At 34.3% G+C, this 17259-nt stretch overlaps 2 non-coding genes and 1 pseudogene across 2 annotated transcripts; all 3 read left to right on the top strand.

The window, feature by feature from the left end:
- Positions 1 to 433: 433 nt before the first annotated feature.
- On the top strand, positions 434 to 3398 carry LOC120138193 (annotated as a pseudogene).
- Positions 3399 to 6517: 3119 nt separating this feature from the next.
- On the top strand, positions 6518 to 6605 carry LOC120138254. The gene has a single exon (XR_005517508.1). It is a non-coding gene; the product is annotated as a small nucleolar RNA SNOR75 (small nucleolar RNA).
- An 88-nt stretch (positions 6606 to 6693) lies between these two features.
- Positions 6694 to 6765, top strand: LOC120138252. Its single transcript, XR_005517506.1, has one exon. It is a non-coding gene; the product is annotated as a small nucleolar RNA Z105 (small nucleolar RNA).
- Positions 6766 to 17259: the final 10494 nt, after the last annotated feature.

Raw genomic sequence — 17259 nt, 5'->3', positions numbered from 1 at the left:
GTATACAGTATTGTTGCTTAGGCATAGATGTCAACTCCCATTGATGATTTGTTTAAGTGATTTTAACAAAGTAGTTAGAATTCCTATGTAGTTATCACAAATGCACGCAAAGCAAGGGAGATGGTACCATATTAATGTTTGCCATAAATGAAGCCAACCCCGTACAGTTGTTTTTCATACACAAAATGTTTGAAGCTTTAACGAGAACTTTATAATCAGCCTTTCTGGATAAATTACATCACAAATCACTTAATTATTTGAAAAATTATACATCGAGTTACTGAATTTTAAAAAGTTACAAATTATTACAATAGCTTTTTTTATTTTTTAAACAACTTTAGAATTATTAATTTATTTTTTTCCATTTTTTTTCCTAAGCACTAGTGGTCTTCGATTTCAAAAGACAAAACCCATCAGCCGAGTAAAGCACAGAGAATTCTCCCTTCTCCAAAACTGAAAACTCTGCGAAATGAACAAAGAGCCCTAAATGCATCTGCTTCTATTTTCTCCATAACAGGCAGAAACTTTTTAACTTCAAGCAAAGAAGAAGAAAATGGCAGCTGAAAAGCCTACCTCTAAAGGCCAAGCAAGGTTAGGGTTTAGTTTTTCAACTCAAGTTAATACTTAATATATCTCAATCTCTCGAGAAAAAAAAAAGAATTATTCTTTCTCATTTCTGTTTACAGGTTTTGTGCTACTGGATTACCAAGTGACGTTGTAATTGAAGTCGGTGACATTACTTTTCATCTCCATAAGGTTAGTAAAGCTTCGAAAATTTCACTATTTTTTTTCTCAGTTTGATGATGCCTTTTTGTATTTTGTTTTCCAGTTTCCTTTGATGTCAAAAAGCAGAAAACTTGACCAGTTAATAGCAGAGCAAGGTTGGAATAAATCATCAACTGCAACCGTTACTAAGCAAAAGCAACGTGAAACCAAGACCGAAATTGAAGAAGTAGAGGATTGTCAGGAAGAAGTTGAAGAAGAAAATGACGAATGCCAAATATCTCTACCTGATTTCCCTGGTGGTTCGGGAACTTTTGAAACTGCCGCCAAATTTTGTTACGGCGTAAAGATCGACCTCTCCTCCTCCACCGTCGCTCTTCTCCGTTGCGCAGCCGAATTCCTGGAAATGGCTAATGAGTATTCCGAAGATAACCTTATTTCCAAAACCGAACGGTTCCTTTCTCAATTCGTTTTTAAGAGCCTTAAAGAATCGATCGAAGCGTTTAAATCATGCCAATTAGTGATGTCTTTAGCGGAATCTTTAGGCATTGTTCAGAGATTGATCGATTCTATCGCTGTGAGAGCTTCTTCTGCCGATCCGACTCTGTTTGGCTGGCCAGTGAAAGAAGGAATCATCGAAGCCAAAGGCTCCTCCAGCCACGTTTTACGGAACGGACTCGAAACCAGTCGAGAAGAAGAGCTCTAGCTCGAACCAACAATGCAGAGTTGTGGTTTGAAGATCTCGCATTGCTGAGTTTATCGTTGTTTAAACGCTTGACTTTAACGTTCAAAATGCGAGATATGAGTCCAGATATTATCGAAAGATGCCTTATATCTTATGCTAAGAAACACATTCCTGGAACATCTCGGTCGAATCGGAAATCGCCGTCTTTGTCGACCTCTGTTGTTTCACAGAGTGAACAGATAGAGCTTTTGGAAACTATCATCTCGAACCTGCCGTTAGAAAAGAGCCACTCCCGCTCATCAACCCCGACGCGGTTCTTTTTCGGTTTGCTACGAATCGCCAACATTTTAAACGCATCGGAATCTAGCAAAGCCGCGTTAGAGAAAAAGATCGGGATTCAGCTGGAGCAAGCTACATTAGACGATTTGTTGATTCCGAGCTACTCGTATCTCAATGAAACGCTCTACGATGTTGACTGCATTGAGAGGATTTTAGGTTATTTTTTGGACGGATTGGAGGACGGAACCGCCGAAAGAACAGAAACTGAAGGCGATAATATTATTGTCAATAATAATAGTGTAAGGCCGTCGGCGTTGATTGCTGTCTGGAAACTAATCAACGGTTACCTTTCGGAGATCGCATCCGACGCGAATTTGAAGACTGAGAAGTTTTATAATCTCGCCATTTCCCTTCCTGACCAAGCTAGAAATTTCGATGATGGACTTTACAGAGCTGTCGATATGTACCTCAAGGTACAATTAGGCTAATAGCATAAGAAAACGATTAAATCTTAAGAATAAAGTTAGTTAATTCAGCTCTTTGTTATTTGGCAGGCGCATCCTTGGATTCCAGAATCGGAGCGGGAAAGGCTATGCGGAGTATTATTAGATTGTCAAAAGTTAACCCTTGAAGCGTGCACACACGCGGCACAAAACGAACGGTTAACACTACGAGCAGTCGTTCAAGTGTTGTTTTTCGAGCAGTTACGGTTGCGTCAAGCGATTGCCGGGACATTGATGGCGCCGTTGAGTGCAGGAAGAGCGGTGGAGATGAGGAGAGAGGAAGAAGAGACGGAGGAGGAGGGGACAGCGGCGTCGTTGTCACGAGGGGAGCAAGGGAGGACGAGGGGTAACAAGTGGAGAGCGGAGGTGAGAGAGAATCAGGTGCTTCGACTAGACATGGATAGTATGAGGACGCGGGTGCATCAGCTGGAAAGGGAATGCTCAACGATGGAGAAGGTGATTCAAAAGATAGAGAAGGGAGGTCCACGTGGCGGTGGTTGGAAAGGGTCGTTGAGTGAGAGGTTTGGGGTAAATTCACGAAATAATGCACTCAAAATAAATAATTCACGAAATAACGTTCTCCTAATATTATTTGTTGAAATAGGGCGAAATCAACAGTGGCCGTAGGTCGCCATGCACTCCCAGCGACCTCCTAGGTCGCCATGCACGCCCGGCGACCAAGGAGGTCGCCATGCACTCGCGGCGACATCCCCTGCTGCATGCTCGCCTGCTCGCGACCTTGCCGGGACTCCATGGCGACCTACACATGCACGATCTCCCCATTCTTCCCATGCATGAACCGATCCTTGGTCGCCCCGAGTGCCCCATGCATGAAGCGTTCCTTGGTCATCCTTGGTCGCCTCGAGTGCCCCATGCATGAACCGAGCCCCGAGTGCATGGCACGATCTCCCCATGCATGAATCCTTGGTCGCCGGGCGTGCATGGCGACCTATGGTTGGGTTGTGCATGTCCCATGCACAGAAGCAAGCCACGTCGTAGGTCGCCCGGAAGGCATGGCGACCTACGACCACACTGTTGATTTCGCCCTATTTCAACAAATAATGTTAGGAGAACGTTATTTCGTGAATTATTTATTTTGAGTGCATTATATCGTGAGTTTAGCCGAGAGGTTTGGGTGCAAATTCAAGACACAAGTTTGTGATTCACATGAATCAAACGGGCACAGAGACGCGAAGGGGAAGGCGTGATCTATCAACCGTCTTCAACACCATCATCAACAATAGAGCTTTCAAATTAATTACCTTTAATGTTCCACTTTACAAATATAAGTATTTAAATTTATTTTTTATAAAATTCCATATGTTTATAACAATTTTTTGGTTGGTTTATGGGCTCGTCTTTTTAGGCATTAATGAGATGGAATGCCAGCCCGTGTTCACCTTTTTCCTTTTTGTGGGGCAAAAGTTTTAATTTTGGGGTTACATTTTGCGTGGGGCATTTCTGCATTTGCCTTTGGAGTTGTAGAAATTGGAATCATCAGGAGCGAATGATTATTACTTTTCTTGGGATGAAAAGAGGTGAATTAAAGACTCAAAACTATGATTACTAGAAAAATGTTCATCTGTTGTTCATATTTTCGTCTCTGACCTTACAGTTTATAGGACCTCCTCATTGGTATTCATTTTGGGACCATTTTCAATCCAAAAAAGTATTGGATCTGATCCTTTAACGGTGGGACAATACAATAACCCTTTTGAGCGTGAGTCCATGATGAAACCTATGGTCCAACCAAGTGCCTAGATCTAATGTTTAACTCTTTAGGCATTGGATGCTACGACTACAAGGGGATGTCTAACTGCATCCATCTTATACGAAGAGTATGCATTTCTTGTTAGAACTCATTTACACTTGTTAGCCATGCCTTAGATCACATGCATGTCTTTAACGATTATTGCGTTTCCATAATTATTTCTTAATAAATTTCAAACCAAATGGTTGAATTAATTGACGTATAATTATTTTGGTTTAATTAAAGTATAATATTCGAGTTCCTAGAATGTGTTGGATTGTAGTGGTCACAGGCGCTTTATTCCTTTTGATTTGGATAAAGAGTCCACAACTAGGCATGTAAATGAACTACACGTTCAACAAATCGTTTATGAACCGTACGGTGAGAAGTTCGTTTACGTTCATTTATTTATTAAGTGAATGAATATGAACAAGATTTTGCGTTCGTTTAATTAAATGAACGAACACGAACAAAGGGCTCGATTGTTCATTTATGTTCGTGAACGTTCGATTATACGTTCGTTTATATTCGTTCATTTATGTTCATTTATGTTCGAACAGATGGCAAGTTGAATATGTTACGAAGATTATTGAAGTTGTTTAGATTTCAAAAAGATTGTTTTGTTGAACAAATTAACTTTAAGACTTTATTATGTTCATATAGCTTATTTATAATTTATGTATGTTTTTGTTGTATTCGAACAAATTAACTCTAAAGTTGCAGGTTATATTAATGAATTTTAAGTTGTTATTCTTGTTGTTTACTTTTTTTTACATTCATTTGTTGTGTTCGAATAAGTTTGTTTTTGTGTTCGTGTTGTTCGTTTATGTTCGTTCCTTTACGTTCGTTTATGTTCGTTTATCATTTAAATGAACGAACATGAACAAGCTATATTCCTTAATGAGCGAACATGAACACACAAAAATTCGTTTGTTTATGTTCGTGTTCGTTTCTGTACGTGTTCGTTTATGTTCGTTTATTTATTAAATAAACGAACATGAACATACCTCCGTTCGTGTGCGTTCGGTTCGTTTACAGGACTACCCACAACTGAGTCTTAATAATAGAATTACATATTATTGATGTCTTCTAATTAAAAAAAAAAGCTAAAGAATGTGATAAAAGGCTTGAGGGGGAGAGAGAGCCCAATAGGGAGAAAATGTTTCTTCATTATCCCTATATGACCGCTTATATATTGACTTTTAGTATTTATATCAGGTTTTAAGGAGATGATGATTTTCCATAAGTTGACACTCATAAAAAAATATGGATGTAAGATAACAAATTTAAATGGAACAAATAACGTGAGCTTGCTAGATGTCATATCAAAAGTCTAAAAATCACCTTGAAAACGTTGAATTTCGGAGGTTCTTGGAAACTTTGAATGCTCGAAACTCAACTAGCGAATTAATGACAATTAGGGTGTTGATTCTAATAGAAATTTAGAGGTGGTATACAATAATATCTCTTTGTGGTAATTATAGACTGTTCATTTTTTCTGATTTGAGCAGAGAATTATAACTGACGATTTCGTTGTGAAATTACATATGATCAATGTCTTCTTATTTAGAATATCGAAAAAGTGTAAGAAACGCTTCAGGGAGAGAGAAAAAGAGTACGAGAGGGACAAAAGGTTCCTTCATCAGTCTTTTATGACCGCTTATATACTAGCATTTAATGTTAGAGTCAGATCTAGAAGGATGATGACCATTCATAGATTATGTTAGGCTTGTTAGAGATCATATCAAGAGTCTGTTAATTTCTAGTATGATGTAAAATTCCAAAGTCTTCGGAAAACTTTAAAAGTTACAATGCTCAAAAGACGGATAAAGAAGAACAAGAGTTTTATTTTTGAGAGAGATTCAGAAACATATAACAACCATAAATATTATAACGAAAACATTTTTACCATCCTTATAATTATATTCAATTTGATATGATTAATATATCTATATTGTTGAAACAAATATGGTAAAAAAATCAAAACCAATTAAAATCATAGGAATTGCATCTTCATTAATTGAGCGAGTGATCAAAGACTTATATTATCTTATTTTCTGTGAGTTTGAACTCTATTTACCTTTAAATCATGTAATATTCCTTTTTAGAAGATATATCTATTTGATTTGTTTCAATATTAATTATATATTAAAATTATAAATTTTATGTAATGTTGGAGAAGGTTTGGGAAAATGGCCTAATATCATATTTCATGCTTTAAGTGTTGGACTTAAAATCGGATTCCTTCATCCATAGCTAAAATTTTGGATTTGTGGGTAAAAGAAAAATGAAAATCCCAATGCTGGGCTTGGGCCTTAGAATGAACCAGGAGGAGAGACATGAGAGCTAAACCCAATGGCTATTCTAATATATATGTCAAATTTGGAGGGTAAAATCGAACCAACAAAGTAAAACCCTAAAGCACTTTTGGCCTATAGCCGCTCTGTATTCCCATTGTGATCTTTGCAATTTCTCAGAGAGATGAATAGAAACCGTTTATTTCACTCTATTCTTTCATCTTTGTTTTAGCTGTTTATAGATTTTAAATTGTTTTATTTGCTTCATCGGTTATGGGTTTCTCAGTGATGATCGGAAACGATGACGAGTCCCATCTTTTCCATTCTTTCAAATCGTGACGACAATTCGAGGCATTTGTCCGAAAGAAAATCCACTTTCTCTTTAATTTACGAGTTCTTAATTTTTTAGAAAACCAGGGTATTTTTCGATCTTTTGTAAATGGAATTCGCATACGGGCATAGTGAGGATGAATTTATTCAAACACTATCTGATTATCATGATGATCTATAACCTCCTACTCATTCTGAATGCCTGAAAAACTCCCAGATTTTTCTGTTGTTCTTTTGATTTGAAGAAAAAGTTTGTTATCAAAACAATTATTTTGATTTGGTGTTTACCGAGGAATAATTGTTATGACTCTTAAGCAATTTAGATATGAATTTGAACTTCATTTCTGGGTTATTTTTTTGGATGGAAACTGAAAGCTGAGGGAGAGCAGCAATGATTAAATCATGTTTAGATTTAATGAGGGCTTTACCTCTGATTAATTATAATAAATTTCAAGCACTTCTGAGCTGCTCTCTCTTCTTTAAAACATATTATAACTGTATAAGCCTTAGTTTCTACCATTTGTTTACAAAACTGGAATTAGTTATATAATATACTCCTAGGGATTATCTCAGGAAATGCGGGCTAATATATGACGTTACCGGATACATTATAATATATTTAACAAAATGAGTTCAGCGCTACCGAAAATGTTGAGTAATAATAATGCAGTAGGTCTAAATCATGAAGAAATATTAAAAAATTTGACAACCGGCAAACTTAGCTTGTCGGTTTGTGTCGATACAAATGAAAAATGTATCGATCCATAACAATATAACAGGTAAAAATAGGACAAAACAGGTCTAAAAAATGACAAAACAGGTCAATTGCTACCAAATATGTTGAAAGTGTCGATAATTTAATATAAGTATCGACACTTTCTGAATTTAAAAGAGAAGAAGTTATAGCGCCTAAAACGTGTCGACACTTTATGCAAATGTATCGATCCATAACAATATAACAGCCTAAAATATGACAAAATCGGTCTCAAAATGACAAAACATGTAAATAACTACCGGATATGTTGAAAGTGTCGATACTTTGATATAAGTATCGACACTTTTGGAATTTAAAAGAGAAGAATTTATAGCGCCTATAAAGTATCGATACTTTTAAAAAAATGTATCGATCCATAACAATATAACATGTAAAAATAGGATAAAACAGGTCTAAAAAATGACAAAACCGGTAAAACGATACCGGATATATTGAAAGTGTCGATAATTTAATATAAGTATTGACACTTTCTGAATTTAAAAGAGAAGAAGTTATAGCGCCTAAAACGTGTCGACACTTTAAAAAAATGTATCGATCCATAACAATACAACAACCTAAAATATGACAAAACCGGTCTCAAAATGACAAAAGAGGTAAATAACTATCGGATATGTTGAAAGTGTCGATACTTTAATATAAGTATCGACACTTTTGGAATTTAAAAGAGAAGAAGTTATAGCGCCTACAAAGTGTCGATACTTTAAAAACAAGTCTAAAAATGACAAAACCTGTAAAACGATACCGGATATATTGAAAGTGTCGATAATTTAATATAAGTATTGACACTTTCTGAATTTAAAAGAGAAGAAGTTATAGCGCCTAAAACGTGTCGACACTTTAAAAAATGTATCGATCTATAACAGTATAACAGCCTAAAATATGACAAAACCGGTCTCAAAATGACAAAACAGGTAAATAACTACTGGATATGTTGAAAGTGTCGATACTTTAATATAAGTATCGACACTTTTGGAATTTAAAATAGAAGAAGTTATAGCACCTACAAAGTGTCGATACTTTAAAAAAATGTATCGATCCATAACAATATAACATGTAAAAATAGGACAAAATCGGTCTAAAAATGACAAAACCGGTAAAACGCTACTGATATGTTGAAAGTATCAATAATTTAATATAAATATCGACACTTTCTGAATTTAAAAGAGAAGAAGTTATAGCGCCTAAAACGTGTCGACACTTTATGAAAATGTATCGATCCATAACAATATAACAGCCTAAAATATGACAAAACCGGTCTCAAAATGACAAAACAGGTAAATAACTACATGATATGTTGAAAGTGTCGATACTTTATTATAAGTATAGAGACTTTTGAAGTTTAAAAGAGAAGAAGTTATAGCGCCTATAAAGTGTCGATACTTTAAAAAAATATATCGATCCATAATAATATAACAGGTAAAAATAGGACAAAACAGGTCTAAAAAATGATAAAACCGGTAAAATGATACCAAATATATTGAAAGTGTCGATAATTTAATAAGTACGTGTAATAAATTATCGATACTTTCAAAGAAATAAGTAAATATCCTATCGAAAGTATCGACACTTGACATAAAAGTATCGACACTTAGGTAGGTGTATCGATTAAATGTAAATAACATATCCGGTGTAAAAATAAAGACACAGCTAAATTTCCTGTGAAAATATATAGAGTTTTTGAAATCGAAGCGTAATTGTTGTTGCATTTCAGAAGGCGTTTCTCTGGCAAAGTTTTGTTTGTTTGTTGCTACAGTCGAATCGAAAGGTATATTGTTGAAACCCTAGTTTTTTATTATTATAGTAATCGGAAATATGATTTTTATGTGTTGTTATTTGGGGTTTTCAAAGTAAAGAAGCATTTGAGACCGATATCGATACTTTTATTTAATATTATATGTAAAAAAATGATATTATATGTAAAAAATGATATTATAGGTAAAAAATGATATTATAGGTAGAAAATGATATTTTAGGTTGTATAAATGTGTCAACACTTGTTGTAGTGGCCATTCAAATTCTTTTGAAGACCAATCGTTTTACCACAAAGAGTGGTTATTGATTTTTATATATTGAATAAAGTGTATGTAAGCAGTATTTGATTTGATTTGCGCAAACTGATATATGAAGGAAAAATGAAGTCAATGGGTGGAAAGCAACCAAATGGTGGATATATGTACTTCTAGTAAGTATCAATGTATTTTTGTTATTATCGTTGAAATGATAATTGGATTAAAGTATTTAAGAACTTTAAATTGATTACAAATTTTAAATGTTGACAGTATGGCCGAATGCAAAAGGATGAAGGAAGATGGCACACACAACGGGTCGATATGTAAAATGAAATTTACATTGAGTATTATTTAGCTTTAATGTATTGATTAAGAAACGTTTATGCTTAATATTAGGTGACAGAAGATGTGAGGTCGAAATGGAATTTGATGAGTGATGCTGAAAAGGAACCTTACATCACACAATCAAGGAATGATAGTAAAGAATACAAAGAACGAATGAAAGCACATGAAAAGAAGGTATTCATTAAACTTGTAAATACGTTGATACAAGATATATAAGAACAATAACATTATATATTGTTAAAAAATGTAGGAAGTGTCGACAATGTGCAACATAAAAAGGGTGAATTCATTAATTGAACACCTTAAAGAGAAGGATCAGTTGAATGTGCTGAGGGAAATGGGGTTTGGATCGTTGATATGAGTAGGGGATCGACCAATTCGGAGGGAATTGTGTCGATCCTTGATGGAGCAATTTGATGTCAAACAATGTATTGCTAAATATGGTGATTATTCATTCCCTCTGGGGGTATCGACCGCTGCAGTCGTCTTGGGGGTACAAAACAAAGACAAAAGTGTTGTAGAAGTCTGTAGGAGTAAGAACTGGAAAACACTTGCCTCCAAATATGGTTTGAATCAGAAGGTGACATATGCTGAAGTTGAAAAGGATATCAAAAGTGGATCTTACGGGGGGATAAGCTGAAGGCCTGAGTTCTATTGTACATTGTCGTGATATTTCTTTGTCCAACGGGTGATACGTCAATGAACAAGGACAATATGAACCTCATTTACGATGAAGGCTTAAAGGGTGAATTCAATTGGGCTGAATATGTCCATTCGAGATTGATTGAATCAATAATCACCTTTCAAAAGGGCAACCAGAGATACCTCAAAGGGTGCATAGCAATCTTAGAGGCAACTAAGTTGAAGAATGTTTTTGTTTTTTTATATAAAATGATAGTATAATTATTATATAAAATGATAACTTTTATTATAAATACAGGTTGCAATGTTTGATTTTTGGTCGAGCTGTGATAGTTTGCCGGCTTATGAAAGAAACGGAGTGGCACGCATCCGTGCATGGGGGAAGGAAAAGGTGGTTAGAGTGATGGCGAAGTTGAAGTTGGATAGACCGAGGAAGTTAGAAATGGTAATAAATGTAATTAAATAATATTAAGAATATAATCAATGTCTTAATACAAATTTAATTTTGAAGGTTATTATCAATGAGGTAGATGAGGTAGAGGAAGCAGAGGAGGCATTGGAGAAGGAAGAATAGATATTAAAAAAGAGTAAATTCGACATTTTGATGTCTGAATTGGCTGATATTAAAAAATCCTTTTTGATATTCATCAAACACAATCAAGACTCGAAGAGACATTTGAGAGACATAAGGGGGAAGTGGAAGGAAAGGTATATGTAGTGGTGAATGAAGTTGAGGTGTTGAGGGAACTTAATCTGTTGACGAGTGAAAAAATTGATGTAGTTGTCAAGGAGGTTGTGGAATTGAGGAGTGAACTTACAGGGGTGAAGAAGGTGGTTGAGAAAAACTTGGATGAAGGGGGAAAATAAAGGGTGAAATGAAAGAGATGAAGAGCTATGTAGAGCAAAAATATGATAAACTGAAAAAATTTGAAGAAGAGAAGATGGAGGAAGAAGAAAAGATGGAGGAAATGGGGAGAAAGGATGTCACTAACATCTATACACCGGAGAGTGTTAGAGATGCAGATTTGGATTCGGAATGTCCTGCACCCCAGAAGAAGCATAATGTAAGTTGAATAAAAGAAAACTTAATTTGATTTTTATCATGTTGTTGTGACAAAAAATTGTATGTAAAACTGTAGGTTGAAAAAGTGGTTATTCCAAGCGGAATTGAACCAGTCGAAGCTGTAATTTGTGATTATTTATGGAATAGTGGGTTAGAATCGGGGTAAGTTAAATATATTGCTTTTTGAGAGATATTTAAATATTTTATGACAATATATTAATCCTAATGATTCATACAGATATTCTGTAATCTCAATGGGAAATCAATACGCTAGTGTATCCGACGTTGCAACGTTGAATCCTAGTGAATGGGTTGGCGGTGTGGTAAGTAGAAATCGATTAATAGTTAAAACCTATTGAATATATTCTGATTGTGTAATTAATTTTGTTAGGTTATTGATTTGCTCGCCTGGACAGTATGCTACAATTCTAAAAAAATCAGGCCGGATGATTGGCTACATTCCATACCACTTAGCGGTGAGTTAAATTAATAAATGTTGAAAAATAATGTTATAGACGATAATTTAATAATTATTGTCACGTAATTGCAGAAACAGGCGTTGGACAACATCTGTAATATTGAGGGTATTGCGAGTTTTTGGAGTGCCATGTTGCATAACTATGTGAAATTCACCAACTGTGAGAAGGTAAGACACCATACGAATAGGCATAAATGATGTTTTTGGATATATAATGTTGAATTTTGCCAAATTGGGTGTGAAATTTGTTGCAGATCATGATCACAATAAACCATTATAATTCACATTGGTATATGTTGGTGTTGGATATGGTAGACCGTGTTGCAACTGTATATGATAGTCTGTTTACATCTGAAGCAGCTAAACAGAGAGTGAATGATGCTAAGAGATTGGTATGTATGAAAGGAAATTATGTAAATTATAATGCATAATTTGTTTGGATCATAACTTCATATTTTTTAATGCAGATGAAAATATTAGATAGTTATAATAAGAAAAAAATTTGAGTAGAAGCATGTGGATCTCTAGGAAATTTCCCTTTGCAAATATTCAAATTCGCGGAGCATAAGATGAACGAGCAAGCAAATGGACATGATTGAGGCATTTATGTGATGATGTGGATGGAATCGATCGGTTCTAGAGGGGCTACTGGTGATTTTGTAAGTAGAATTAAAAATTAGTTTGCGGTTAAATTGTTAAAAGTCGTAGATTGAATGTTGTGGTCTACAATACAATATTAAACGATCTCGTAAGCCACAATCAAAATCAACTAAGAGCGAAGATGACAAAAGCTGTCATGCTACACAAGAATAACAAAAGGAAGGGATGATGTAAATGTATGGTTAATTTTGTATAAGATTTTTAATTTTGTATACGATTTATAATTTTATATGTGAATGTAATTATGTATGAGATGGAAAAAGTTATCCAAATGTTTTTTGTACATGTTTCTTATACACAGTAGGAGTCATGTTGATAGTTATGATATATGGAGATCGTTATATGCATTATTCCAAATGTCACTAACATAATTGTCATCATGTGCGGGACTTAATGGCCATTCCATATTACGTATGTTCAATAACTACAAAATGCAATAACTTTAAAGTAATAGGTAAATTTACATTATAGGTGACAAAAATAGAATATAATAATGACAAAATTAATAAACACAAAGATTCGATTCCAACATTTTGTCCAAGTATGGTTCCCAAACTTAATAGGTAAAATATACCGTTTTAATGAGAGAATATGTAAACTTATGTAACGATACATTTATAATAAGTGTCGATCCCAAAAACATCGAAACCCATAATTATGATGTAATAGGTAAATTAACAATTTAACCGGTCTAAGTATACCGGTTTTTGAGAAAACATGTGTACAAAAAGTGTCGACACAAATAAAACAAGTGTCGATACTTTTGGTCCATAATGTATTTCAAAACCAAGTGCACTAAAAAGTGTCGATACATTTATAATAAGTGTCGATCCCAAAAATATCGAAACCAATAATTATAATGTACTAGGTAAATTAACAATGCAACCGGTCTAAGTATACCGGTTTTTAAGAAAACAGGTGTACAAAAAGTATCGACACAAATAAAACAAGTGTCGATACTTTTGGTCTAGAATGTATTTCAAAACCAAGTGCACTAAAAAGTGTCGATACATTTATAAGAAGTGTTGATCCCAAAAATATCGAAACCCATAATTATGATATAATCGGTAAATTAACAATTTAACCGATCTATGTGTACCGGTTTTTGAGAAAACAGGTGTACAAAAAGTATCGACACAAATAAAACAAGTGTTGATACTTTTGGTCCAGAATGTATTTCAAAACCAAGTGCACTAAAAAGTGTCGATACATTTATAAGAAGTGTCGATCACAAAAACATCGAAACTCATAATTATAATGTACTAGGTAAATTAACAATGTAACCGATCTAAGTATACTGATTTTTGAGAAAATAGGAGTACAAAAAGTATCGACACAAATAAAACAAGTGTCGATACCTTTGGTCCAGAATGTATTTCAAATACCAAGTACACTAAAAAGTGTCGATACATTTATAATAAGTGTCGATCTCAAAAACATTGAAACCCATAATTATAATGTACTAGGTAAATTAACAATGTAACCAATTTAAGTATACCAGTTTTTGAGAAAACAAGTGTACAAAAAGTATCAACACAAATAAAACAAGTGTTTATACTTTTGGTCCAGAATGTATTTCAAAACCAAGTGCACTAAAAAGTGTCGATACATTTATAAGAAGTGTCGATCCCAAAAACATCGAAACCCATAATTATGATGTAATAGGTAAATTAACAATTTAACCTGTCTAAGTATACCGGTTTTTGAGAAAACAGGTGTACAAAAAGTATCGACACAAATAAAACAAGTGTCGATACTTTTGGTCCAGAATGAATTTCAAAACCAAGTGCACTAAAAAGTGTTTATACATTTATAATAAGTGTCGATCCTAAAAATATCGAAACTCATAATTATAATGTAATAGGAAAATTAACAATTTAACCAGTCTAAGTATACCGATTTTATAGAAAACAGGTGTACAAAAAGTATCGACACAAATAAAACAATTGTCGATACTTTTGGTCCAGAATGTATTTCAAAACCAAGTTCACTAAAAAGTGTCGATACATTTATAATAAGTGTCGATCCCAAAAACATCGAAACCCATAATTATAATGTACTAGGTAAATTAACAATGTAACCGGTCTAAGTATACCAGTTTTTGAGAAAACAGGTGTACAAAAAGTATCGACACAAATAAAACAAGTGTCGATACTGTTGGTCCAGAATGTATTTCAAAACCAAGTGAACTAAAAAGTGTCGATACATTTATAATAAGTGTCGATCCCAAAAACATCGAAACCCATAATTATAATGTAATAGGTAAATTAACAATGTAACTGGTATAAAAATACCAGTTTAATTTGAAAATAGATCACCATAATGTATTGACACTTTATTAACTTGTGTCGATACCTTTTTAAATTACTTGTTTTTTTTCATTCATTATAAATATTATACAAACTCCAAATCGAAAAACCCTAAACCTAAAGGTAGAAGAGAACTCATCGACTCTGACGAATACCAGCGTTCATAACTGTTACGATTAGATATTCAGGTAGATTTGTTGATATTTTGCCATAAATTAGGGTTTGTTTGATTTGCAGATTGGTCTTTTTTTTCCTTAATGTGTTTTTGTTCCAATGTAACAACATCCACACCCAAAATGGCTCCAAAATGTTATCGTCAGAAGCGGGGTCTTTCTCAAAGCTTTTCTCAACCCACCTCTTCCCAACCCACCTCTTCCCAACCCATTTCTTCTCAACCACAACCTTCTTCTCAAACAATCACCCCTTCTGAGGAAATCAGGTCATTCGAAACTGACAACTTTAGATCCGACGCGGAGAAAGAAAGATAACAAAGGAGTTTTAAAGTAAGGAAGATTCGTCCCGAACGTCTCATTGACTTGGGTTTCTTGTTCGATGATAAATATACTTTTAGTTTTAAATCCACGTTTACATCTTGAGGTTGGCTTGAATTCCTTGGTGTAGAACCAAAATATTACCCCAACCTAGTTAGAGTCTTGTACAACAATGTTTACTTCGAGTATGAGCCTAATAAGAGTAATATAATAGGAATTAATACCCATGTCATGGGGAATGATATATATATATATCTCCGGAAACTATTGCGAAGGGTTTAGGTGTAGCAAATAAAGGGGATTCAGATGAAAATGATGTAGATTTGTGTATAATTAAACGGGTTGCTAGAAATAGCCCAATTCACCTAAATCTAGAGTCGAGAGTGTTTCACAAAATGCTGACTTGGTTTATTCGGCCTAGTGGGGGAAAACATTCAATGATTCGAGACAGCGATTATTGGTGGATAACAAAGTATAAATCCAATCCAAAAACGGCTCCAAACATTGCTAAACTGATTTTTAATACAATTATATATATAGTCACAAAGAGAACATCAATTTCAACTTCACTACCATATGAATGTGTCATCACCCATCTGTTGAATAAGAAAGAAGTTGATTTTTCATTTGACTCCCCTATTTGATTAACCCGCAAGATTGACATGTTATTTGTTAAAAAAACGGGATATGATTTTGTTGAAAAAGTCGGTTGGAAGCGTGTCAAGGATGTCGGATTAGATCTAGAGAGGGAGGACAATGAAGACGACCAACCAATGGGAGACGAAATGATGGAAGAAGCTGCAGCAGCTCTAGAAGCTCAAGTTGGACAGGATGTTATAATTACGACAGTGATGGAATACATGGTCAATTTTCGGGAGCATATTGATTCCCTTGTGAGCGGAATGCGAGCCGATATTTCATCATTGCACAATGAAGTCTCCATGTTGCGTGACGAATTACGGTAACGACATCAAACGAGTTAGGTAATTAATTATTTAATTTTATAAACATTTACACGTTCTAAAATATATTTTATTTTCTTTTAACAGATGTGGACAACCAAGCGGTCAATGAAGATGACGATGAAGATGAAGATGATGATGACGATGATGATCCAAATAAGTATATCATGTCTGCGACGCCGCTTGCAAGAAAACTAGTAATTTTTTATGTCAATGGTGTCCTTGTCTACATCCCAAGACATCCAGAAGGTTTCAATTCTGTTAATTTATATCCATTATTTTAACATATAAGCGTACAACTTTAATCTCATTTTCTTCATGTTGCAGATGTTATCCTCAGAAATGGATTATATGAATTTATGCAATTTTGTTTATAGAATTTTGTTGTTGCCATTTGGTCATCCAAGATGAGGTTAGAACTATTGAGCAATTCAAATTACTATAGCCAAAATCGTTAATATACAATTAAATGTTAACATTCAAACTTGATTACAATCTCAGGCATAACATGGACCGTGTACTTGATAAACTACATTTGTTCTCTGACCACTTTCTATTCGTTTGGGTAAGATGATTGTCATTACAATTTGCTAACTTTAATTTGTCTAAGATTCCTACATATTTATGTTCGACTATTTGTAAACAGGATCAAAGTAAGTGAAAAATAGAAGATAAGTTTACCTACTGTAAAGATCTCAATGATGTTTGGAACGAGTTTACTGATTTTAACGCCCTAAATACACTGTTGGTCGATTATTCACCGCGAAAAATGATTCACCGCGAAAAATGATTCATAATCTGGTAAGTTACATTCATGCCATATTTTCATAGTTAAACAGTTGTTCATAGATTGATTGATTAACAATTTATGTTTTTTATTAGATAAACAGTTACATATGTCTGCATCCTTTCGACGCTGCTTCCCATTCGGACGACAATACTCTAAGTATGACACAAA

Source organism: Hibiscus syriacus, unplaced genomic scaffold (assembly GCF_006381635.1).
Source record: "Hibiscus syriacus cultivar Baekdansim isolate YM2019G1 unplaced genomic scaffold, ASM638163v2 tig00110678_pilon, whole genome shotgun sequence".
NCBI classification, from domain to species: domain Eukaryota; kingdom Viridiplantae; phylum Streptophyta; class Magnoliopsida; order Malvales; family Malvaceae; genus Hibiscus; species Hibiscus syriacus.
This window is presented reverse-complemented; position numbering and strand designations above follow the sequence as displayed.